This window comes from Panthera onca, chromosome A1 (genome assembly GCF_046562875.1).
Source record: "Panthera onca isolate mPanOnc1 chromosome A1, mPanOnc1 haplotype 2, whole genome shotgun sequence".
Lineage (NCBI taxonomy): Eukaryota > Metazoa > Chordata > Mammalia > Carnivora > Felidae > Panthera > Panthera onca.
This window is the reverse complement of record NC_138339.1, coordinates 77,968,310-77,996,281: the sequence shown is the minus strand read 5'-3', so window position 1 is coordinate 77,996,281 and position 27,972 is coordinate 77,968,310. Positions and strand designations below refer to the sequence as shown.

The 27,972-nt window shown below is 33.8% G+C and overlaps 1 long non-coding RNA gene across 1 annotated transcript in view; it reads right to left on the bottom strand.

Moving 5' to 3' along the window:
- LOC132681134 (uncharacterized) overlaps positions 1-27,972 on the bottom strand; it is a 121,634-nt gene that overhangs the window by 64,238 nt on the left and 29,424 nt on the right. The gene's annotated exons all lie outside the window — the stretch shown is intronic.

Genomic DNA, 27,972 nt, shown 5'->3' with positions numbered 1-27,972 from the left:
AGAGAGATTTTTCTCCGAATGATGCATTTATTTTCCTTTCTCCACCCCAATTTTTTATTTATTATTTTATGATTGAAAAATTCTCCAGAGAGATTATTCTCAGAATTATGCATTGAGGGATGTTCTACATATTGGAAAAGGACCTTAAATCAAAATTAAGTGTGTAAATAAAAGTCTGAACTTGAATTGGATCTCAGCAATTCCACTTCAAGTCCTTTCTTTAATCAACTGGTCCAATGACTTATGAGAAGCTGTAAAAGAAAAATAATGAAAGAAAAAGATACAGTATTATAAAAGTAAGTTATTCTGCAATTTCTATGACAGAACTTTCTTGCCTTAACATTACTTCATAACATCCAAAGTTAACTCTATCTTGTTAGCAGATATATCTTGCTGGACTATGAGCAGAAATGTGCATATTCCTGTCTATACTGGAGTCTGGCTAAAATAATGATTCAGTAGATAGTCACAGAGGAATTAACTTTCAAAAGAGCTTGTTTTCATGGTTTAATTCTTAAATAATATTAGTGTTATATGTGACTTGATTGTAAAATTACTTGAAGTGAATTGTGTAAATTGCTTGAAATAATTGTGTCTACTGATATGCCTCCTGAGAAAATTGAAAATACCCTCAGTTGGATTTGAAGTGTACTTTTTTCCAGAAGTATATTTACTCTTTCTAATATCCTAAAATAAAATGAAATGCCACGATTTTCACTAAGTGCTACATCTAAGAAATGATATGAGATGTAAAAGACAACACAAGTTATTTGAAAACATCCTAAGGAAACTTAATTTAAGATTGCCATACTGCTGAAGATTACTAAGTACACTGAAACAAAGTAAAAAACAAAAACAAACAAACAAAACACTAATATAATCTTGGCCGTACGTAGTTACAACGCAATGCTTGTGGACAGAGCAGCAGAGTATTGCTCGGTAATCCCCAAATACAATAAAAGAACAAATGATTAAAATTAACCTGTATAAGCTTTTAAGAAATAAAACACAATTTCATTTAGGACTGGGGGCACACTTATCATATGACAAATGTAATCAATCCCTGGATCTTTTTTGACTCAGAAGTACACCAATCTTTCCAAGTTGATATGCTTTATTTAGACATAGAGAGGAACCACTCTGATTAAATGGGATTGAATTTGATTAAACTTTTAACCTCTTCTGAATTAATTAAAAAGCACATTGTAACTATATGATTATACAATTTACCAAAGGATGTTACTCAAAATAATCCCATTTATACTCACTACACACTTTTCTAAAACATTTGTTTATAACCTGAATTTAAGCTTAATACATAGGGCTATTATTTTTAAAATAAAAATAACTACTTTATTTCTGATTATATAAATAATATATGCTCATGATAAAGCAAAATAAAGTTTAGGTTGTATAGAAAAGCTTAAAACAAAACGTGATAATTATGTGAAAAACAAGAAAAACCTCACTGCTTCAAATCCATTACCAATGACATTTTATGGCCCTACTCTTTCATGTATTTATAATTTATTATGTATGTATATAAATGCATTACTGTCGAAGTTGGTTCATATAATTTAAGTTTGTTTTTGGATGTGGGCAGAAAAAAAAAATGGCCTTGATGATTCTTGCCCCCTTCTTACCCCCTGGTATACACATCTTCTATAATTTCCTCTTCTCCTTTAGTGTGAGCAGGACCATTAAATATGATGGGTTATCACTTCTGTGATTAGGGTACTAATTAGCTGACTTTGGGGGACGCAAAAGAGAGAGAATTTGGGTGGGGCTAAGCCAATAAAGCACACTTTTTAAAGGAAAGTGAAACATCAGAGAGATGCTGTCCTGTTGGCCCCAAGGAAAAGTCAAACTGCCACCATATTATGAGTAGACTTTTGGGACACATGGCAAGGAAATATGGGGAACAGCGAGGACCTGAGAGACCCCCCAGCATACAGCCAGAAAAAAAAACGGAGCGATTTCAGTCCTGCAACCACAAGGAACTGAATTCTGTCCATTACCATGCCACAGTCTTCTGAAAGGACCAACCTCTAGCACCAGAAGGCATCACAGCAGCAAACAAAACCTTAATTGCAGCAGAGGACCAAACTAACTCTTACTCAAACTACTGAATTAGAGAATCTGTGAGATAATCAAACTGTGGTATTTTAGGCCATTAAGTTTACAGTGATTTGTTATGTAGCAACAGAATATTAATACAGATAGGTAATGCAGAATATATATACAACAGATTTTGACATGAATTTAATTTTTTATTCTTACTTACTTTGCTCTTCACTAATTTCACTGGTTACAGGTTCAATCTGCCCCAAATATCCACAAAATATATAATCATTTAAACATCTACACTTTAGTCATTTAGTAGAAATGTATCATTATTTTACAAAAATATTTCATTTTTTTCAGTGAAAACTGTTTTCACACTTAAAACATCATTACTGCAACCCTTCTGAGAAAATATATGACAGCTCTAACTCATTTCTTTGGTTGCCATGTATTCCATAGTATGGCATATAATATTCTATTATTCCCTTGTTCAGAATGTTTCCCACTCATTTGCACTAGAAACCATGCTGTGGTAAATATGTCTGTTCTTGCAATGTTACATATTGGTAGCTTAATCTGCGTAGGACAGAACCTCATGAGTATGATTTCTGGGTCAGCAAGCATATGCATCTTTTGATTTAATAAATAATGTCTGATAATGTTCCAAAATATCTGTACCTATTCATGTTTCCAACCACACTGTATTAGAGCATGACAGCTGTATTTTCACACTTAAATTTTAGAAATTCTGAGAAGTGAAAAAGGGAGGTCTTACAATACAATGGATTTCCTTATTATGGTTATGTAAAATTATTTTATTATTATTTATCATTTATATTTGTTTTTTGAATGCCTATCTTTTTTACTGTGTTTTGTTTCCATCAAATATCTTTTGAGTTTTTGTTTCATTAATTTCAACAATTGTACATTATAAATATAAACTATTTAACTGACTGAGAGTTGCAATATTTGTACCATGAACTTATGTTTTACTTTGTTTAATGGTATAATTTCTATTAAAATATTTTTCATAGGTTCAGTTCTTTAAATTTTTTAATTTTTGCATAGATAAAATTTATTTCTAAGAGTCTCTTCTGTTTTTTAACTTAAGTCTTTAATCCATCAAACTATTTTTGAATATGTCTGACTTAATGGTCAAACTATATTTTCTTCCAGAAGACTAACAACTTGTGCCAGCAACCTTTACCATATAATTCATTTCTCCACTAACCTGAAATACCATATAGACATGCATTGTTTAGTAACACTGCTAAGAATCTCTCATCACTGCAGAATAATCTCTCATCAAAAATATAAAGAGATTAAAAACTAGTGTTTTTACGTGTAATAAAACTTGTAAATTGTCGACAATTATTGAAAATAGTTACACAATAAATATGGGAGACTTTCTTAAAATAACTCATTAAAACTTATGATCACCATAATTAAAATATTATATGTCAATAGGTTCTCAATAAGATAGCATTACTGTTTATCACATTTATTTTCTTGAATAATTCTACCTTTGATTATTATATTCACATGTTGTTAACTCTGTGACAAATCTAAGGTCAATAACATGGAAATTAATTGAACTAATTTTCTGTGGAGCAGGAATAACTAGACAGTGAACTAGAAATGACAAGATATTTATGGCAAAAATTGTTAGCTACTCTCCCAAATCCAGGAGTTTCTCTTCTTTGTGGAAAAAGTGAAAAGGCTCCAAAAGATCAAAGGCTCCATTGATCTTACTTATGGCCATGTGACTGCTAGCCAGTGGAATGTGAGCAAAACTAACTCCGCACCTGCTCTAGGCCATACAACACTTCCTATGGAAGTGATCTTCTTCCATGATCTTTTGCCTTTCTCAGTAGCTGGAACGTAGTGAGCACAACCCAGAAAGCCAGTGTTAATCATCATGCATGATTACCTGAAGGAGGAACACCCTGACAACCTGTTACCTGCCCAGTATTGTTACATGAATTAGGAATAAACCTCTATTTCTTACAAATCATTTTATTTATTTATGTGTTTGTTTGGCTTTTGTTTTATTTCTATTTTTTGTTCTGCAACCTAGCCTGCTTTTAACAGGTACCAATTACATGTTAATCAATATCCTAAGGAGTTTTAGATACATAATTTAATTTAAAACACTTAGAAATACTCCAAAGGAGATATAATATTCTGAGAATTACAAAATGTGCATTTTCAATTCCTCTTGTATTACTTTCTCCTTACTATGTTATTATTTTATTAAAACATTTAATGATTAAAATATAAAGGAGCTGGTAGACACTACTCTTAAGAAGGGATATAACAAAAATCATTAGAATGTCTCAAACGAATACATTTAAGAATATGATCTGGAGGAGAATAAAACAACAAGGAAGTTGAACTTGTAAGAGACCTCTCCTTAGCTAAAAAGATGCTGTGTTCATCTGGGTAGGCTAAGTTATCATAAACAATGCCTTAAAAATGTACAACATCTCCAATAAAATAGAAGATAATTATTTACTTTCATAACAATACAAAAGAAGTGTTATAAATCATGAGTAGTTCTTTTCCATCAGGTAATTTACAGACTCATGTTCTTTTCAGCTGGGGCTCCACCATATCCTGGGTCCTGTCATTACCTGCACCAAGTTGGAAAAGTGCAAAAAGAAACTCATATGGGAGGTTTTTGAAATATATTTTAATGCTTTGGGGAGGTCTAACTGTTATGGCGGTAACCCTATTTTTTTTTTTTGAAGTTTATTTCTTTATTTTGAGAGAGAGAGACAGAGAGAGAGAGAGCTGGGGAGGGGGAGAGAGAGAATCCCAAACAGGCTCCACACCTCAATGCAGAGCCTGATGCAAGGCCTGAACCCATGAACTGAGAGATTGTGACCTGAGAAGTCAATAGTCAGACACTTAACTGACTAACCCACTGAGGTGCCCTGGCAGCAACCTTACCTTAATACAAGTGACGACTTCTTCTCTTCTTCTTCTTCTTCTTCTTCTTCTTCTTCTTCTTCTTCTTCCTTCTTCCTTCTTCCTTCTTCCTTCTTCTTCCTCTCCTCCTCCTTCTCCTTCTCCTTCTCCTTCTCCTTTGCTAAATAGTATAATTTATCTATTCTACCAGAGGGTTTACATAAATAACTTCAATTGACATTGTATTCCCAAAAATCTCAGTCAAATACTCACACCTAACTCTAAAAAAAAAAAAAAGTTAAAAAATATTGGCTACCTACCTATGTGTCCAAAAGAAGTAGAGGCAGATTTGCCATGATGCTTTATCTGCTTTATTTAGTATAAAAGTCAGATCCAGAGCTAACCATTACCCAGTCTGTGCAAACTAGGCTAAACTACCAAGTGTATGGCTTGAGGAAAGGACAGTTTTTACCATTATTATTTTGTTAGAATATTAAATATTTCACACAAATATAGATGAGAATATTTGGACAAATTTATTCTATTCTCTTTAATTTTTCTCTTGAATACTGTTTTCATCTGTTGTTGTGAATGTATTTCTTTCCCATCAATCATTTGGGAGTTTTACTACCATCTTCTTTAGCTTCCAGATAATAAACTAAAATACATTTGCTCCATATAGACATACCTACAAGTAGAGACCATATATCTGCAATATAAGTTATCAGGTGACATTAAGTATCGCACAATGTTGTGCTAAGATAAGTAAAAACTGCTATACAGGACTCAATGTATTCTCACACACACACCAGCCCCCCCCCACACACATACACAAATGGCAACCAAAATGTCAATCTCCTCTAACACTGATTTGTTTTATGGTTTTAAATATGAAGTACCAAGGAGCCTGGGTGGCTCACTCAGTTAAGCATTTGACTCTCAATTTCAGCTTGGGTCACGATCTTGCAGTTTGTGGGTTCAAGTCCTACATCGGGCCCTGTGCTAGCAGCTAGAACCTGCTTGGAATTCTCTCTTTATCTCTTCCTCCCTCTCCCTGCCTTCTCCCTCTTTCTCTGTCTCTCCCCACTTGTGCTGTCTCTCTCTCTTAAAATAAATAAACTTTAATAAATAAATAAATAAATAAATAAATAAATAAATAAAGTGCTGTGCTTCAACTTAATCATTAAAGGTTACTGATATTTTCATACACCTAAATTACAGAGGGTTAAATAAGTTTCCCAAAGAAGAGAGGCAACAGAAGACTGCTGAATTATAGTGAAAAATTGATGCATTTTTCTATTAGAATAGAAATAATGTTTAAAAATGCATTTTTTTGAAATTAGAGTTACATGATTTATAAAGTTCTAAAAAGTATTATCCTTTAAGGCCTCCTCTCACAAATTTTATAAAAGATAGCACATAATTTTTGAATGACAAATCAAATAAAACTTTATGCTTGAATATACCTAGTACTCCACCTTTGGAAACATGATAATGCACATATGCACTAAGGAGTAATATTGAGACTTATAGATCTAATGGCCATAGAGGGTCCAAGAGAAATTATTTTATTTATGTCATTTTTTAAAGTTTATTATTTATTTGAGAGAGACAGAGACAGCACAAGTGCAGGAGAGGCTGAGAGAGAGACAGAGTGGGAGAGAGAGAGAGAATCCCATGCAAGGTCCACGTTGCCAGCACAGAGTCGGACGAGGGGCTCAAACTCAGGAAATTACAAAATCAAATCGTGAACCGAAACCAAGAGTCAAATGCTAAACTGACTGAGCCACCCCGGCGTCCCTAAAATAAATTATTTTAAATGTTTACTTTGAAGAAGTAGAAAAATCTTTGTATTTGTCCCCCCAAAACAATCAAATGCTACATGGTACCCAGCCATCTCTGGCCGGAGCATTCTTAGCAGGGAAATATGGCACTGAAAACAATCAATGAATTTTATGTCCTACTTAATAGACCTTCCTTCAAGACTAATTGCAAACACACAAGAGTTCAATGTTCCGAAACACATAGCTATCTGACATCAGTACATAAACTGGAAAAAAATCTTCTCTCCTTACTTAGCAATTGAATATTGTTAAGAAGTGCACTCCTCTAGACATTTTTTACCACAGTATTTTTGTCCCCTTATTTTTAGGAGCTAAAAATATGCAGTATTTTTATTGTAGTTTTTTTTTAAGTTTGAAGGAACTGTGAAAATTAGAATTAGAGTAGGAAAGGACACAGGAGGTGATCTAAGCATGTAAACTTTTCTCTTTACCCTAATTTTCCTAAGTGTAGCCAACTGGAAAGATATATCAGCCTCACCTAGAAATTCAAGAGATGCTTATGAGAGAGTTAATGAAGGAATATGTTCTTTTGCCTGAAATCTCTATATCCACTTCCTTATTCTAAGGATGCTTATTGACTTCTACTCCAATTAATGTGCTTGAAGGGGGCACCTGGCTAGCTCAGTCAGTAGAACGTGTGACTCTTGCTCTCTGGGCTGTGAATTTGAGAGCCATGTTGGGTATAGAGATTACTTAAAAATAAAATATCAAAAAAGAAAGGAAGCAAATTAATGTGCTTGTTAAGATAGCCATCAGAAATGGCAAAGATATTAACCATCTTCCTGTTATCAGAGGAAGACCAATGAAGGTTTCAACTGCCTACCAAACCCTGAAATCTCCAGCTGAACTGAAGAGTAGGTTCTCTTTAAGACCATTCTTCTTCTTCCCATGTAAGGAGAAGAGCAACTTTCTATTGACCTTGAGAAGGACCCAATAATATTCCACTGGTCCCTGCCGAGGGGATGAGAGCGAGCATGACTTACCAGAGAAAATCAAATTGTGACAGAAATATTTGCTGTGGAGAGCCCATACTAGCTACCAATAACAGGAAGTATATATTATGATATATAAATATAAGCAGGCAACTTGAACAAATTAAAATCAATAAATAAAAGGAATCAGCAACTGAAAAAGAGAGACCTAGGAAAATAGAGTAAATGCATTGCAGTAAAGGCAAAACAAATAGAAAAATTATAAAAACAGAGTTTTGTAAAAGTATTAATTATACTTTCATATGAGTATTAAAATAAAGCACTTCAATGATAATATTTACACTTTCAACAACATAAAATAAAATTACAACAAAAAATATTTGACATAGAAAACTTTGTTTAGCAAGAGAAACATAGCTCTGAAAGTAAAAAAACAATGGTAGAGGATGTGACTAGTAAAATAAATTAGTGCAATACAAGATAGGTTAGGTAATACAAACAGAAGCAAGGGGGGAAAAGGTGTGATTTAGGAAGAAAGAGAGAAAAGAGAGATGGCAGAAATAAAAAGATAAGTCAAATAAATCTAGAATGTCCAATATTTCAGTGTGTCAAACAGCATTCTAAATATTGACAAGAATAGAAAGCTACTCTGTCTAATCAATCAAAAGTGAAATTTATATGAAGTGTAACATTCTTACATGAGGAGAGCTTTTTTTAATTTTTTTTTTATTATTAAGAGACAGAGCATGAACAGGGGAGGGGCAGAGAGAGAGGGAGACAGAATCAGAAGCAGGCTCCAGGCTCTCAGCTGTCAGCACAGATCCTGTTGCGGGGCTCAAACTCACAAACTGCAAGATCATGACCTGAGCTGAAATCGGAGGCTTAACTGACTGAGCCACCCAGGCGCCCTGATAAGAGAGCTTTTGCTTTGTTCCTGCACCTAGAACTGTATCTGAGGCAAGGGAGATTTCAGTAAATATTTCTTGCATGGATGGATGGATGAATAGATAATGGAAATATGGATAATGGATAAACAAATGGATAGCACTTGCAAGAAGAAAATTTTACATGCTCTGATTTTAGTCTTTGGAAAGCACATATTTCCAGAATTTTCCCTGCCAGCTCAGCTAAAGAATGACAAGATCTTATTCCCTGAATGAAATAATATTCAATAATACTACAATAACACTTTCGTTTTCAATCTGGAGATAAAGACCTATTTCTGAGTGCTGACAAATGGTTTATTTCACTTATATGATAAAATTTATTTTAGAAGAATTGCAATTACTATGTAAGTCGTTTTGTTTATTCTGATGGTAAATATTTAATATACATCCTCCTGAAAACAAGAGAGCAACTAGAGTTACTTACTAATATGTTCTTAAGAGCACTAATACATCTTTAAATAATAGTCCTCAGGCATGCACAGAATAGCTTAAACAACAAAACACAAATGGGAAGAAAAAAAGACTCAGGAAGTAGATTTGTAATGAGATGTTAAAACTTTTACCTCAAGGTCACCAGTTTATATATAAGCTAAGTCATCAGTCATTGATATATTTACTAATTTGTGGAAATAAGATGAAGAAATTCTCTCAAAAGGCAGTTTTAGTAAATATCAGGATGAATTATGGCTCATATGACAGAGTTTTATAGTTATGATTATTCAAATGATAATTATGATCATTCAAATGATAAAGGATAAAGAATTTGCACCACAAATATATTCATGTGAAACTCTATCCTATTCATTAACAGGTCTTCACATTTAAATATTGCAAGTTATCAATTTCCTCTTAAATGTACTTTAATAATCCAAAGAATTAAAAAAAAAATAAGAGACAGTATTAGAAGTCACTCTTATGTTTAACTATAAAATTATAGTTTAAATGATTAGTATATTGGTAACAGAGACATGAAATAATTGGAATATACCTAGAGTAGCTAGTAGAGAAAATATGAGTCATCGGTAAATTCTTTTACCTTACACATGAAGAAAATGACTTCCACGAAATCTAAATCTTTGCTCATCATAATGCCCAATAGTGGCCAACAGCTGAAATTTCAGGCTTAGAATCCATGTCTCATGAATTCTCATCCAGTGTCTTTTACAGCCTATAGACTTGTCCAATCACTATGCTATACACTGAAACTAATGTAACTTTGAGTATCAACTAAAATTCAATAAAAAAAAACCCTCAATCTTTTGAATGGCATTAAAAATTGCATGGGTGTACCTTAATTAATTTGATTAGTCTTTTATGGACATTCAGAAAAGTTCTTACATATATGTGACCAAGAGTAGCTATAGGATAAATTCTTAGAGATTAAATTACTGGAATAAAAAAATCTGTACATATTTAATTTGAATTAATATGTCGAATATATATATATAATATATATTAATATATATGTATATAATCAGCAGTACACAAGAATGCTTATTTCCCTTTATACTTGCTAACACTTTCTGATCTTTGGTAAAATGATAAATAAAACTGGTGTCTACTTAAAAAAAATGAAAAAAAAGTTTCCTTTACTTGAATTTTTTTAACCCAAAGCATTTTCTTACTACTTTTTTTTTTTTTTGAGATTAAAAAAAAGGTCTCCTATTGGTTCTTAGTGCCCTTGATGTTTATAAGGTTGAAGTTATGTCCTTCCAACAGCATGGAACCTTTTTCACACATTTTGTGTAGACTGTGATATACAGTTCTGGAGTATAACCTAGTATGTCTTTAAAAATACAGAGGCATTTATAAAGACTCCCACTATGATGTTGAAAAAAAAGCATCTCATACTAATGATGAACTCTTAGGGGGGAAAGCATTTATATCCAGATAAAAACATACATAATCATTTTATTCTTGGCATTAACAAATGTCAGATGATTTCTTTTATTTTTTGATTATTTAATGCCCTTATATTTCAGTGATCTTTAAACAAATGTTAAGGGAAGTTGCCATAATGCTCTTTCAAAGTAATTAAAAATCAATATAAAATCCATGGTGCGTGGCACATAGTAGGCATAAAATATACTTTGTCATTAAATTATTTTTGAATCTTGTATGTGTATGAATGTATTTTATTTTAAAGTGTCTGAAATACAGAATATTATGACAGAAATCAAGCTTAGGTAAAAAAATGAAAATTATTCCATAAAAAATTATACCCTTGCTTCGAGTCTGAGAATAGTATGAGTAATATGAATAACTGTTATGCATATATTGTATCTATTATTAAATATAGTTGAATAACATATATGACCTACTAATTATGGAAATATTTGTTATCATATTCAGCTATATTTGAATAAAATTAAGTAATAAGCTGTACAAAACACAAATAAGTCTTGTTCTGCTTTTTAAGATTGTACTTCGTGCTTTCTGTGGCTATTTTTTTCATTATCATTATAATTGCATATTGTCACTTGTAGTTTAGCCAAGCTTAAACTAATATCAACAAATTTGTCTTGCTCTTTTAAGTATTGTCTTCTACACCAAAAAATAATGTGAAATATTTTACCATAAAAAATTATTTTGGGGGGCACCTGGGTGGCTCAGTTGGTTGGGTAACCAACTTCGGCTCAGGTCATGATCTCACAGTTTGTGAGTTCAAGCCCTGCGTCGGGCTCTGTGCTGACAGCTTAGAGGCTAGAGCCTGCTTCAGATTCTGTGTCTCCCCCTCTCTCTACCCCTCCCCTGTTCACGCTCTTTGTCTGTCTCTCAATAATAAATAAACATTAAAAATTTTTTTAAAAAAAATTATTTTTCGCAACCATCATGTAAATATTATATGTGTTTGTAGAACATTGTGTTTCTAGAAAATGTGTTTGTAGAACATTTATCTTGTTGGGACAATGGCAGAAAGATCTGGGAAGTGTCCGATCTATGGTCATTGCTATCTAAGTAGCTGGTGCTACTTTAAGACCTAAAGCTGGCCAAAATATTATAGCATCTGAAAGATTTATTTTTATACAAGCAAATCCCCTCAAAATAGGATATGGCTTAGGTTGAAAATCAGATGACCTACAGCATCTCAGTGAACTATAGTCAGATGCACCACATGAATGTTCTTTGTTTCCGTTACTTTATTCCATACTCTTTCTTTCACGTGTCCTTTTCTTCTACTCTAATTCTTTCAAATATTCTATGTCTCCAGACTCATTTCTTTGACCTCCTTGATGTCCCTTAATACAGTATCTATGTCTGTCTATTTTCATGGTGCTAAGCTACACAAAATACATGTATATGTATATGTAGATATTTATATGATGTATATAAATGATCATATGCCTCCAATTGATAGACCAGTCAATCAGTACCAATAAACATGCATAAAGTATAACATATATTGGGGCACCTGGGTGGTTCAGTTGGTTAAGCATCTGACTTCGGCTCAGGTCATGATCTCATGATTCATGAGTTCAAGCTCCACATCAGGCTCTGTGTTAACAGCTCAGAGCCTGGAGCCTGCTTCAGATTCCATGTCTCTCTCTCTGCCCCTGCCCCACTCATTCTCTGTCTCTGTCTCTCAAAAATAAACATTAAAAAAAAAAGTATAACATATATTGAATACCTACAAGTTAACATATATACACATTTATATCTCACATACATTATACATTGACATATAACATATATACTTTATATATTGGTACTGATTGATCTATTAATATTATGTATATTATATATACATACATATATGTACATATATCTACAAACACATATACATGTATCTGTAAGAAAAATGTGTGTTTTTTAAAACCCAAAATAATTGAAAAGAAATTAAATTTGTTTATGTTGAGCAAACACATGGGATAACACAATTATGTCCAAATAAATTATCTAAAAACAAGACAAATGAGGATATAACTTAGAAAACAAGGATAAGCCATAAAGTTTAAAAAAAAAAAAAGGTAGTTTAAAAGTCTGCAAAAAAATCTTTGAGTACCTAGGTCACCATCCCCACTCCCAAATTACCAGATGTTTGCCACCACACCTCATCTTCCATGAGAATAGAAGCTTTTATTTTTTTTTTTATTTTTTATTTTTTTTTAACGTTTTATTTATTTTTGAGACAGGGAGAGACAGAGCATGAACAGGGGAGGGTCAGAGAGAGGGAGACACAGAATCTGCAACAGGCTCCAGGCTCTGAGCTGTCAGCACAGAGCCCGACGCGGGGCTCGAACTCACGGACCGCGAGATCATGACCTGAGCCGATGTCGGCCGCTTAACCGACTGAGCCACCCAGGTGCCCCGAGAATAGAAGCTTCTATCTGGAAACTTTCAGCTAGAACTATCAATGTGGGATACTAGATAGATAAATTTTCATGATAGGTTCAGGGTTAAGAGGAGTACAATTAATGAATGTTGCATATTAAACTGTAGGAGTCTCAGTTTATAACACTAACTGATTCTTAAAATACACAGAGGCAAGTATTTACTTTCTATTTTCCATCCTGTCATCCCCCTTTTCTAAGAAATTTGGAGGATTCTTCCCTGGAAAAACTAAATCACCACAGAACAAATAAAAAGACCTTCACAGACTTTTTTTTTTTTTTTTTTTCAGAATAGTAATGTTTCACTGTAATACACACCAATCTATAAATCACATGGGCACAGAACACATGCCAAGTTCCTAACCAATTTTAAGCACCTTCTCTTATTTCATTTTCTAATTTTTAGTATTTAAGTTATATTTTGTATAGAATATTTACATCAGAATATTTAATTCCATTTAATCCTCCTACTTTTTCTGTTAATATTGTTAAGCTTTCGATTCTGCATCTCTTCTATTTTTCATAAAACATTATTAGCAGCATTTAATACAGTTAATATTCATTCACACTATCAATTCATTTACCTTTCTAATACTCTTCTTCATTACATCCTTCATTTTGCTTTCTCCTTTAAGAATAAACATTTTTCTGTGCGAAAAACTGCCTATATTATTTCACTTAATGCAACTTTACTGGCTTAATTCTATTTTTTATTTGTCAACACATGTTTTTATTTCAATTTCATTCTGAATAATAACTTCACCATTACAAAATATCTTGGTCGGCAGTTATTTTTCTTTCATTGTTTGAGAAACGTGATTCCACTGTTTTAGTTGGTAAAGTTGGTTATTAGTCATAATGTTAGTATCTTTTCTGACTGCTTTTATCATTTGGTTTTTGGTTTTCAGAAGTTTTACTATAATGTACATAAGTTACAGCATTCTTTGTATTTATTCTTTAATTTCACTAAGCTTCTTTGAATATGTGAACTGGTATCTTTCATCTCTTTTAAATGCTTCCGACCTATTACCTGTTTAAATATTGTTTCTTTTTCATTTTTTCTCTCTTATCTAAGTGAAATTTCTATTATACAAATGCCACAAGTTTTGACTTAAACAGATCTTTTAAATTCTTTTGCCTTTACTTTTTTTTCATTTGTTTGCTTCAGTTAGGAACTTTTCTATTGACAGTCTTCCAGTCAGTTTGTCAGTATTCTATTGTATTCAATCTGCTCTCCTATCCAAAAAGTCCTTAAATTCAAATATGGTGGTTTTCAAGACTAGAATATCCATTTACTTGTTTATATGCAGATTTCAATTCTTTGATAATATTTTCTGCTTTTTACCATTTTCTCCACATTTCTTCCTTTTTTGAGTGTATTAATTATAGTTAATTTACAATACTTGCCTACTAATGCTAATATCTTTATGTCTTAGTTCACTTTTCTTGTTTATTTTTTTTCCTGGTTAGAGGTCATATGGTCTTATCTTTTTTAACAACTATCAATTTTAATTAAATGTCGGACATTGTGAATTTTTGAAAAAAAATACAAAATAAAGATCTTCAGAATACATTAACATGCCAAAAATAGTTTCTCCATTCCTCCAATAGCTGGATAAGTGGGAACACTGATAATACTAGACCAATTATGAAACTGAGCTTCACTGAGACAGCCTATTCTTTGGGTAATAATCAGACTACTTCTTGATTTATCCTTATTTCTACAGCATTGTCTCCAGAGCTTTCAATGACAATCCTGAAACACCACATTTTCCTCAGGAACCAGAGGCATAAGGTATTTCTAATCTGCTTTTTCATAATTTTTTTTTGTTCAGGTCTGTACCCTCTCTGCCCTTGCATCTACAGAATTCAGCAAATGTCTCAAGGAGGAAACTGGCTGTGTATTTAAGGCCTTTCAAATTTCTAATTTTGTCATGTCAGTCCCACCACATTTAAAAGTTCAAATGGATTTATCCAGGTCTTTTCCTTGTGAAGCCCAAATTTTCAGAGGTTAGCCCATGTGCAGAATTAACAAATTCTCCTTAGGGTAAATACATCGGAAGAATACCTGATATCTCAAACTCAAATTTTCATTTCCCTGACAATTTAAAAAATTCATCCAGCTTTTCTAGTTCTTCTGAGATGAAATGTTGACTTATAATCAATTTCGCCATCCTGCTAGCGATGGAAAGACTATTGCCCAAAATTTAAATATATATGTAATCAAATCAACCAGGAATCTCTGTCTGAAATAATGTTATCTGATTTAAACAATACATTTTAATAAAGCTACAGATGGCCTTGAGCCAGACCAAAGCTATGGGAACAAAATGGAGTATACACTGAGAACTAAGTCATGTGAAGAACAATTAAAAATGTTGGATATGTTTTGCACACAAAGGAAAACATTAGGGCAAGTCATGATAACATAATAACCAAATTCAAATATTTGAACTCCTGTCATATTGAAGACAAATAATTTATTTTGGTTTAGAGAACAAATAAAACCCTTAAGTAGAAATGATAGGAATAAAGATTTCATCTGAATGTGAGAAAATTATTTCAATAGTGTCTCATATGGTAGCAAATTTCCAAGGATTAGATGTATTCAACAAGACATCTAAAGATAACTTGCTCTAAAGGCACCTGGGTGGCTTGGTTGGTTAAGCATCCAACTCTTGATTTTGGCTCAGGTCATGATCTCAAGGTTTGTGGGATCAAGACCTATGTCAGGCTCTGTGCTGACAGCAGGGAGCCTGCTTGGGATTTTCTCTCTCCTTCTCTCTCTGCCTTTCCTCTGCTCACACACTTACACACATTCTCTCTCTCTAATCTTCTCTCAAAATAAACAAGCATTAAAGATAACCTGCTCTACATATTTCACTACCATTTATAATGTCCAACCAGATAATTTCTAAGGATCTTTTCAATTCTAAAATTTGGCATGTATATTATGATTGACACTGTGAGACATGTCACAGGTATTTAATAAAAACATGATTTCTTCGGCTTTGACACAAATAGTATTTTGATAGTACCCACTCATCTCTTTTTTTTATGTGCTTCATTTACAATTATTGATGAGTTTATTAGTTTCCTGTGATATACATTAAGTACATTTAACCGAAGATCAACTACAGGCACAGAATTCTGAGAATAATAACTAAACATAATTAGGGATTAGAGCTTTCAGAATGACTTATGTGATTTTAAATTCTTCACTAAAAAAACGTGAGTTTTTAAATATGCATTTCCTCATTTCTTAAGGAAAATCGTTTTATGCATGAGAAAAATTGTATTTCAAGTGCCTTTATTTTTATTTTTTTAATATTTATTTATTTTGAGAGAGAGAGAGAGAAACAGTACAAGCAGGGGAGGGGCAGAGAGAGAAGGAGAGAGAGAAAATTCCAAGCAGAATCCAAGCTGGCAGCACAGAGCCCAATGTGGGGCTGAAATTCACCAAATGAGAGAGCGTGACCTGAGCCAAACCAAGAGTCAGACGCTTACCCAACTGAGACCCTAGGTACCCCTTAATTGCCTTTAATTAAATAAATTTCTATATAAGATTCACAGGCATAGTTTATTTGTAAGCTATAATAGAGGAAAGTTTACAAATATAGCAAATTTTCAACCAAAAGAGACTTTGAATTTTTTAAAATATTTTTCCTGTTTAAGTATTACATTACTTTTTCTTTATTTTGCTATTCTTTATCTAAATTTCAACATAATTCATCCATTTTCCTTTTATTCTTTATTTTCCCAGTGGTATCCTCATTCTCTTTTAATGCTCTGTTAAGACTTAATGATTTATTAAGAAATTACTGGATGTATTTTCAGTACAGTAATGGCTTTATGTTTCTATCTCCTGGGTTATTTTACACCTCTTTAGCCTATGACTACCTTGTAGAACTTGTCTGGTAGAGATGCAAATACTTTCCAGGATAAAACCACCCCATAGATTACATTGTGTGGTCTTGTTGGATATTAACTAGTATTGTATCTAACTGAGCAATCTTATCCAAATCTACCTACATACACCTAGCTTTGAGCTATCATATCTTACTCATTCCTTACTAATGAATTAATGGAATAAAGTATTTGACACTTTCATCTTATGTTTGCACAAGCATCATGATTTTTTATAATGAATATTTTGTTTTAAAACTAAAACTTTTATTTTATTTTATTTTGTATATTTATTTATTATGAGAGAGAAACAGAGACAGAGACAGAGAGAGATCACAAGCAGTTGAGAGGCAGAGAGAAGAAGAGATAGAATCCCAAGCAGGCTCCATGCCATCAGCACAGAACCTGATGTGGGGCTCAAATTCACAAACTGTGAGATCATGACTCGAACTGATAATAAGAGTCAGATGTTCAACCAACTGAGCCACCCAGGTGCCCCAAAACTGAAATACTGGTTAGTGTCCATTGATGAGGCCTTAGACAGTAAAGTTCTTCCAAGTATTTGCTTGCTTCTAAACAAATCATTCATTTCCATTTCATGGGCACTGAATTAAATATTCCATTGACTCTCTGCTTTATCTACTCAAAAACCCAAAGCAAAATGTTCAGCAGCTTGTCCTCAGGCATGTGAAAATTCTTAGTGCATTTACTTTAGTGGTACTAAAATCTCTTCTCTATTTCTTTATTTCTTCATTCATTCATTCATTCATTCATTGTCAGATTATCTCTTGGCTGAACTACCTTCATTTTATATTGCCAAATGGTTATCCAAATTAACAAAAATTCCATTTCATATGAGTTAAAAACATAAATAAGCATATAAATAAACTGAAAGACAGATGGATAGATAGGTAGGTTGAAAGATGGATATCCAAGACTCAGTTATTATCCTTTAATATCTACATACAACACAAGTCTAGTAAGTTTATTATAAAACATTTTAGCTGCTAAATGCAAAATAATGCTAGGATCGCCAAGACCAGAAGATTATGAAATAAAAAAACTACATCATTTCTTTCCAAAATGAAGACTTCTTAATTCAAATACCTTTGAACTGAAGGAAGTAGGGTAACAATTTTTTAATTACGTTTGAAGTTTTGATTATCATATAGAGTTAATAATTTAATTTCTTAATCATTGTATCTTGCAATATGAAATAAATATAGCATCTTAAATGTCCAAAGAATGACCAGTGAAGTCATTGTGCCAGCCTGCATTGCTTCATTGTTACATCCTATAAACCATGCTTATTATGTCAGTAACCTATTTTTTTCCCATGCCTCCACATACCTCCCCTCTTGTAAACTAAATATCTGTTTGTTTTCTATAGTTAATGTCTGTCCTTTGGTTTGTCTCTTTTTTTCCCTTTGTTTGTTATGTTTCTTAAATTCCACATATTAGTGAAATCATATGGCATTTGTATCCCTCTGACTGACATATTTTGTTTAGCATTATACTCTAGCTCCATTCATGCTGTTGCAAATGGCAAGATTTCATTCTTTTATCTCTTTTTATAGGTGAATAATATTCCAGTATGTGTGTATATGGCACTTTTTCTTATTCATTCATTTATAAATGGACACAGTCTGCTTCTACAGTTTATCTACTGTAAATAATGCTGCAGTAAACACAGAGGTTCATGTATCCTTTCATATTGGTGTTTTTGAATTCTTTGGGTAAATACCCAGTAGTGCAATTGCTGGATTGTAGGGCAGTTCTATTTTTAACTTTTTGAGGAACCTCCTTACTGTCTTCCACAGTGGCTATACCAGTTTGCATTCTCACCAGCAGTCCACAAGAATTCCTTTTCCTCCACACCCAATTTAAAAAATTGTAAGTGTAATTTGCATCAGTGTATCATTTCTACATGATGTTATTCCTGTTTTAAGACAGGATACAAAAATAAAAGTATGTACTCCTTTACTCACACATTTATCTTCTGCATTTCTACCAGAGGAGAGGTGGTAGAAAGCTCATCTTCATGGAAAACACATTCATAATAATAGATAACCCAAGTCACTTGGCATGGCCCATAGATCATTAATGACTAAATATATTATTTCCATAACTTCTCTTATTTCCTTTCTGTTGACCACTTCTGCTCCAAAAGATATAGAATATAATAATAAATACATGAAAAACAATAGAAAAAGAACTTTTAGGGGTACCTGGGTGGCTCATGTGGTTGAGCGTCTGACTCTGGATTTTGGCTCAGGTCATGATCTCACAGTTTTGATACTGAGCCCCACATTGGACTCCGGCCTGATGGAACGTGGGGCCTGCTTGAGATTCTCTTTCTGCCCTCCCTCTCTGCCATTCCCCTGCTAGCACCTGCATGTGCTTTCTCTCTCTCAAAAATAAATGAACTTAAAAAAAATAAAAAGAACTTTAAAGAATATTTTTAAAATTATTTTATATTTAAAATTATATATAAGAAGTCTAATTAAAAGTAAATTATAGGTAAATTGATTACATAAACAATTATACCCAACCTTTTCAATTAATTCAAAAGTTGCTGTATTTCTCTGGAGAATTATTGTTAATTGCACCATATAATATATATTGTTTTATCAGGCTGCAAATTGTATATGCAGTGTAATTAAAATCATGGAAAGTAGCTTATGCATAGAGAGAAGGATGTAACAAAATATACCAATTTATTTTAATAAAGTCAAAATTAAAATGCACTGCATTTTACCAGCCTCTGACAGAGGACTTAGGCTTCACTGCCTCAAACAAAACTACAAAGAATTTCTCCCGGGAACATGCTTCACAATATCAATTTAACCTTGTTTTTCTTCTGTTTCACACTCTCTTTTTTCTATTGTGTGCCACAAATATCTTTCAATCTAAAGAAAGAATTACAAATTAATAACCATCAATATTCAACACTTGGGAAACAATAATCTCAAATAGGATCACATTTGTTTTCATGTAGAAATGTATATTTGAAAAATTTGAGGATCTATGAAGTCATATTAAATACATTTTATTTAAACAGGTACAATGCTATCTGTTCATTTTAGGCTTTATTTTTAATCATATTTTACATTCCACTTGAAGCTGAATCATATGTGAAAACGAGATATGTTCTACTTACAATTATAACTACTTATCTTTCATCTAAAATGTTTCAGTTGAAAATTGAAATCATCAAAATTACACGTGGCTTCAGTGGTTCCCATAACCTTGGATGCAGAGTGGAATAACCTGTAAGGCTTTTATATATCCTGATGGCCAATCATATCCAACACCAATTAAATCAAATCCCAGGGGCTTTATTCTTCTCAAGTGATTCCAAAATACGTTTGAGTTTCATTTAGTATTGCTTAATAGTACACCAATTTTCTCTTTTGTTTTTGAGGTTTACCTTGCATACAGTATAGCAGGAAGACTACTCCTCATGCATGTCTAATGATACTGTTCTCTCCGACTATGTATACCATGTTTTAAAGTAACAGCTACGGGGTTCCTGGGTGGCTCAGTCGGTTGAGCATCCGACTTTGGCTCAGGTCATGATCTCGAGGTTCATGAGTTGGAACACTACATCGGGGTCTGTACTGACAGCTTGGAGCCTGGAGCCTGCTTCACATTCTGTGTCTCCCTCTCTCTCTCTCAAAAATAAATAAACACTAAAACATATTAAAAAACTAAAAAAATAAATAAATAAAGTAACAGCTACAGAAGCTATTGAGATCTCACATAATCAGGGAGAAGAAAAGATGTATTTCTCGTGGTTTCTTCTGACTGTTAGGATTTCTCCCTATACATTCAACAGTATTTGCCCCTCCCTTGGAAAGGAGAAGCCTTTGACTGAAATTGAACTCCCTTATTAGACAAAGGAAAAACTAATACCTAAATTACAAATATTCCATTTTTAGCAGAATTTGAAAAGAAACCTTTTGAAACTCTGTGGTGTTTTTTTTTTGGAAAGAATTATTAAAGCATTTGACATTCTTATTGGCCAGATGAATCATTCACAGTTTTCCAGTTCCATGAAATTTATGACCATCCTACTTGTAGTAGTTATAAATAAAAAGGTTCAGTATAATTTACGGTGGGGATTTTTTATTGGTTCCCTAGTAATGTTGTAAGTGTCATGATTGTATTTTATCCTTCAAAAAATTTTACTGTTTTTTGCCTTTCATTGTAGGATTTTGGTATTGATTGGAATTGTATGAACAATAACTATAAATTGTTACTTAATCCAGGTTAGAAATTATTGTGCAGGAGAGGGACCAATGGGAAATTATAATAACAAATAACTTCTTAGACTTAAATTTATGTTAAAAATCAAGTCCACATTATATGAAACTAATTTTATGTGTAAAGGTAATAATATTTCTAAATACATCCCAATGAATGTGTGTTGTGTGTTTGTTTTGCTTTGCTTACATCAGTAAACTTGATTTCTGTGCCCCCACTATTTCATGTTGACCAAGGAATACTGCCCGAAGAAATTAAGAGGATATGTCTACAGCAAATCCTTTCCATGGAGGAAAAAAGAGTTTAAAGTCCAACCAACTCATGCACCAATCACCTGGCTGAGCAGCTGCCAAGGGTGAGGCCTCAATGACTAGAAAGAAGGCAGAACCCAAAGTCAGTGGCAATAAATGTTATGCATACTGAAAGACTAGTGGCACCAGTTTTATCCTGGCAAAGATACCAATAAGTGTGAAATAGCAGAAAATATATACATTGGTCTCTGCCTCCAGTTCCAGGCATAGATCTCCTGACACCCCTGTAATTCCCTAAGTGGTAAGAGCACTAGGATCATCTTTTGTTCTAATATTTGGTTTTTGACCCTGGTTCTGACACTGGCTCCTGAAACACTTGTAATTTCTTGCATGAAGGGAGTGACTTTTGTGCGAATAAAGCAATCCTGGGGGGGGGGGAGGGGGGCTCGTGAATGGCTCCTGGATGAGGGTTGGTCATTGGAAAGACCAAGCCATAATTAGACGCTTGGAATTTTCAGTCTTTCCCCCCATTCTTTTCAAAAGAGGAAGGTCTGAAAATGGAGTTAATGATCGATCATGTCTACATGATGAAGCCTCCATAAACTCCCAAAAATACTGGGTTGGGAGAGCTTTCATGTTAGTGAACACATCCACACCAGGAGAGTGACACACCCAACTCCATGGGGACAGAAGCTCCAGTGCTTGGGACCCACCCAGACCTCACTACATTATAGCTCTTCATTGGAAGTTCATCTGAATCCTGTATCATATTCTTTACTAAATTGGTTAAAGTTAAGTGTTTGCCTAAATTCTGTAAGCAGCTCTAGCAAATTAATTGATCTTGAGGAGGGGTCATGGAAGCCTTGAATATGTAGCCAAATCAGATAGAAGTTGTGGATTACCTGAGGACCTACTAGTTGAAATTGGCATCAGAAGTATGGTGGGGTCAGTCTTTTGGGACTGAGCCCTTAACCTTTGGGATCTGATACTATCTCTGAGTACAGAGTGTCAGAATGGAGATAAATCATAAGATACCCATTTGGTGTCAAGAGAATTGCCTCTGTGAGGCAAAATCTCCATACATTTGGTGTCCAGAGTGTCAGAAGTGAAGTGTTCTTTGTGAAGGTAAAGGAGACAGAGAGAAAAATCAATAGTTGCATACCAGGTGTCAGGGTATTAATTTCCTCAACAATTAAATCATACCCGGTACAGCACTGCAACTGGAATCGCCACCTGATAAAGTTACAATAATCTACTGCTATTCTTCAAGATCTCTGTCTTCTGTACTGGCCAAATTCAGTAGGATGTGATGGGAACCACCACCCATGGATCCTTCAAGTACTTGATACTGGCACTAATCTCTGTAATCCCTCCACAAATGTATTTTCTTAAGTAGAGACAGTTATAGAGGCTTCCTCTTGGCCTCTCCCACCATAATATTTCTGTGCTGCACAGGTTAGGGAGCCAATTGTGGAGATTTTGCCAGCTGCACACTCTGTTTCAATTCTGCTTTCTGAGGCTGGAGAAATAACTACAAGATAAGTAGTAGTATGTCCAATGTGGGAGGAACATGAGCTAAAATTCCACAAGTTACTTGACTTGCACAAGCTTCTACTCTGACTATGGACCACAGTTACAATTTCAGTCTCCTGGAATTAGTGTCCATTTAGAACTAGTCCAAAGGGAACTGGGAGAAAGATTAACAGTATAAATGTTTGATAGTTTACCAAGGTCTATCCTTAGGGAGACCCAGGCTCCTTTTAAGGGATTCTGGGTCTGAAACCTGGATCAAGTGCCTCTCTGTTTTTATGATTTGGTAAGACTTTTGTTCACTTACCCTGGAATTTTTCTATTTATAAAGATCAAGTAAGAATTTAGAATGTCTCTTCTCTATTTCTCTTCTAGGAACACCATAATCAACTTGCCGACACAACAGGTCTGCATGAGCCAGGGTATTCTGATTGCTGCTCTGACTCTGCTGCCCATTATGCTAACCACACTTAATTTGCCTTTGGTAACTGAGTGCCCCCATCTGGTCCCTGCCACCCTGGGATCCAATTATTTCCATTATATTTAGGTTTCTTAACTCAGCGGCTATAGTTTCCACTGTAAGGTCTGGACTACAGAGAAAAACAATCACAGAGCTATTCAAGGATGTCAAAACTCCCCTCATAAATTTATTTCTCCAGTATTAGTAAAAGGTATGTCTTCTGGACACTCAGTATGGGTGAGTAGGTCTTAAATGACAAGTCCACTCTAACATTCAATAACCCCTATGTTTTTTTAATCCCTTCCTTTACATTAAACCATAACAGATCTCACATTTCTGATTTACTCACTGTGGGCCACCCATTTTTCAACTAACCACACAACCTTCACAGCCCTTCATGACTCCCCAAGTTGCAATATAAAATGCAAAATCTCTCCTTCGTGAGCCTGTATCAATACATTTTGCCTGATTCCACTTTATATTCTTCTACCATTATCCCACACCTTTAGTATCCATTCCCATACATGTTCCCTTAATATCTGTCTGTATAAATTAGAAAACACAAGTAGTTTTTTTAGAGTGCAATGCACTGTCCCATGGGTCATATTTTGTAGTTCATCATTAATGTCCTCTTAGGACTTGAGTCTAGTAATAGGTCTAGAAGCAAAGAAGGGTGGTGGAAGAAGGGTAGTGAGAAGAATCAGCATTGTTTTGCTTGACAACTGCCACAGGGGTGGCCATTACAGTTTCCTCAGACAATGTAATATTAATTGCCTCAGACACAGATGTCAGGGATGGATTGACTGATATCATTGGTGATTGGAAACCCTCTTCCACTGGCAAAGAAAACTCACCAGAATTTAGACCATCTGTAGCTTCATCAAAGTCTTCCTACACATCCCTATCATTGCTTACCAGGTCCCATTCTTTGCTAATCACTTTACCAGTAGACACCCTGTAAGATTCTGCATTCAACTTGTATTGTAATTTAACCAGGGGTAAATAAGATTCTGCATTTGAATTTCAGTAATCACAGCTCTGAAACTATAGGAGATAAGGGTCTCCTTCAGGAAAAAATAGAAGCTTTTAGGTCATTTGTGTCTTATTTGACCTGGAAATTCAAATCCCTGAGCTCGTCTTTATCTTTCACCACCTTATCCAGTGACATTAGGAGTAACAACCTTATCTCATTATGTTCTATAGTTTTCCACAAATGTTTGAAAGTAACATGCACACAATTACCCAGCTCCCTGCTTATAAGTAGTTGGTTATAAGTGTCCAACACAGACATTTTGTGTATCTCTATGACCAGTGTCTGCTATGAATTACCAGTACTATCTTACTACTAGAAACAGTCATTAAGATCATTAAATCTAATCAGATTCAAGAGCCAATTCCAGAAACCCTAAAATCAATTCATAAAACCTATCCTTAAAATTATGTTTCTCAAAATCTCCAGAGGAACAGAACCAAAAGTATGTATATTGAAATAGATTTATGTCTGTATCTATATCCATCTATATATGTCTATCTATCTATCTATCTATTAGAGATTTATAAAGATTTGTGAAGAGTTAGTTTATGTGATTATAGATGCTGAAAAGTTCCACAATCTGCAGACTGCAAGCTAGAAACCCAGGAAATCCAGAGATGTAGTTACAGTCTGAGTTCAAATACTTAAGAACTAAGAGCACCTACAATATAAGTCCTAATCCAAGGACACAAGACAAATTTCCCAGGCTTAATCATCAGTGAGAGAGCAAATTCTCCCCCTCTTCACCTTTTTGTTCCATTCATGCCTTCAGCAGATTAGATGATGCCCACCCACAATAGGGAGGGCAACCTTCTGGACTCAGTCTGCTGATTCAAATGCTGAACTCATCCAGGAACACCCTTATAGACACAACTCAAAATAACATGTAATCAAATAGCTGAGCATGCCATGACTCAGTCATGTTGATATACAAAATTAAACATCATTGAAGAGGAGGATCTCCCATTCACTGACAACCACCAGTATTTCCAAATAAAAGTTTGCTTGCCTCTCTAAGCTTCGGTTTTCTTAAACGTCAAAAGGGGTTATCAATACAGAACTCACGTATTTGTTATTATGAATAAATAGCATAATATAGCCAAAAGATTTGGCCTATACCATATATTCATTAAGGATTAAATAAACCATACATACATTTTTTCATCAAGTTGGAAGATTTTTGAGACATCTAGGATCATACCAGTGAGCAAGTGTAATCAATCTATATAAAACACACTTCCCCTTAGGAAGTCTTCCCCTTAGGCTGCATAGTAGCTACAAGGCCAACATTAATCATTTCTCTGAACAAAGAACAATTCTTTTTTGAAAGAAAGCTTCTTTCAAAATGTAACTGAAATAATGCAAAAGGTCAGATTGTCAAACCATACTCATAAGAATCAGATATTCTTTCTGGCATCAAACTTGACTAAAATTGAGAAGAATACAGAAAATCATGAGGCACAGGCAAAGCGTGCAAAAACCTAGAACTGTCAGATCCTTCCTTGGAGCATAAGGATAAACTCTGGCCTAGACATAATATTTGAGAACTTACATAAGGCATACAGGGCATCAATTACACAGAAAGAGCTATTTCAATTGTTAAAGATTTATACTTCTTACTTAAAAAATTTTGGAATAGACACTGACATTTCCCAGTAGGCCGCGCTCCATAAATTAAGTCAAAATTTATTTGCCATGAGCAACCTAGACATACTCCACAAAAAGAATTCCAAGGACAACATAATATTTCTACTAATTAATGCTATCTGAAGGTCTGATTAGTATGTTTACAGGATTTGGCCTCATGATTTTTCCCTGAATATCTTCAAGACAGTCTTGAGTTACATATCAATTGCTATGTCTTTCTTAAGTAAAGTTAGATAAAACCAATATATAATTTTATTCATGTATATTAAGATTACATTTTCCTATCCTGACACCAATAAGTATTTATTATTGTTTTTGTTGGTGGTGGTAGTGTGTGTGTGTAGTCTATGTGTGAAAGAGTTTTGTTAGATTAAAATAAACAGTAGAGAAGCGCATCGTCTATATCTAGAAAATCCAATTATCTTAAAGCGTATGCTAGACAAAAATTTTCCATTTACATCATGGCCAATGCCCAAGTGGGAAAAGAGCACTGTCTCCATACTGTTTTACATATTTGCAGGAATAAGGTAGAAAAGGGAAATCTATGTGAATTGTGACAACAGAAGTTTTCTTGTCAAGGCTGTGGCCTTGTTACAATGGGGCAGCCTCTAAAACACAGCTGCTGGCATCAGCCTAATCTCTTGCACTAAACTCAGATTTACTGAGCAGGTTCTCCACTAAACTCCCAAAATTACAAAAAAAAAAAAAAAAAGACTCACCAAGACCATTAAGATCTTTCCTCAGCCACCTCCCAAGATTTAAAGATTGTTAAATATTACCGCCATCGGTTTTGTTGACACTAGGGTGCTGGGTTTTCTACAATCAGTAAGCAACCGATAGATTCTGAATCCCCAAAATTAGAATCCGTTGTTGTTAATTTATTGTATTATTATTAAAACAAAAGTATAGTTAGGTTTTTGTTTCCTCTTAAATGGCTTCTGATTCTTTTTAATACATAAGAATCTGGCTTAAGAAACCCAACTTTAGTCCAATATAAGAAATGGTGTAAATTCTCCACACATTAAGCCAGCCCAGCCTTCTTTGACAGAGGTCTGTTAAGATGTATGTTATTTAAAAGGCAATATGTATGGGGTGCCTGGGTGGCTCAGTCAGTTAAGCATCAGATTCTTGACTTTGGTGCAGGTCATGATCCCACAGTTAGTGGTTTGAGCCCTGCACTTGGTGGGATTCTGTCTCCTTCTCTCTCTGTCTGTTCCCTGCTTGATCTCTATCACTTTCTCAAACTCAATAAAAATAAACTAAAAAAAAAATAAAGTAAAAGGCAATAAATTTCAATTACTAGTGAGGAAATTTTCTTTTTAAAGAAAATAAATCCTAGAGTTTAACATTTGGCCTAAAAAGATCAATTCTTTCTGGCTCTGCCATTGAAAAGAGTCATCACTGTTGTGGGGGAAGTCATGTTAACCTAAGTTATGGATTAAATCTCAAAATGTAAAATCAACTTAAAATACAAGAACTTGAAAATATACTTGTATCCATTTTTATATAAATTAAGACTCAGTCCTAAGGATATTTTAATTTATTCTTCTATCTCATAATTACAGTCACAATAAAAAGTAAGAAGAGCACAACAGAGGTGAAAAGTCTGAGAAGGATAAAAACTTGTACCACGAAGAAGGAGCATATAGTAACAAACACTATATGTGATAATTAACAATGTCAATGAATAAATCAAAGAAAATGGGATTATATCTAAAACTACCACTTTTAACTTTAAATATTTTGAATATTTGAGAAGAGGGGAGAATATTAATTATGTGATTAAGTTGTGATCTTATCATGAGAAAGTAAAGGGATTGTATAAAATTTATCTGTATGTTGATTTTCACA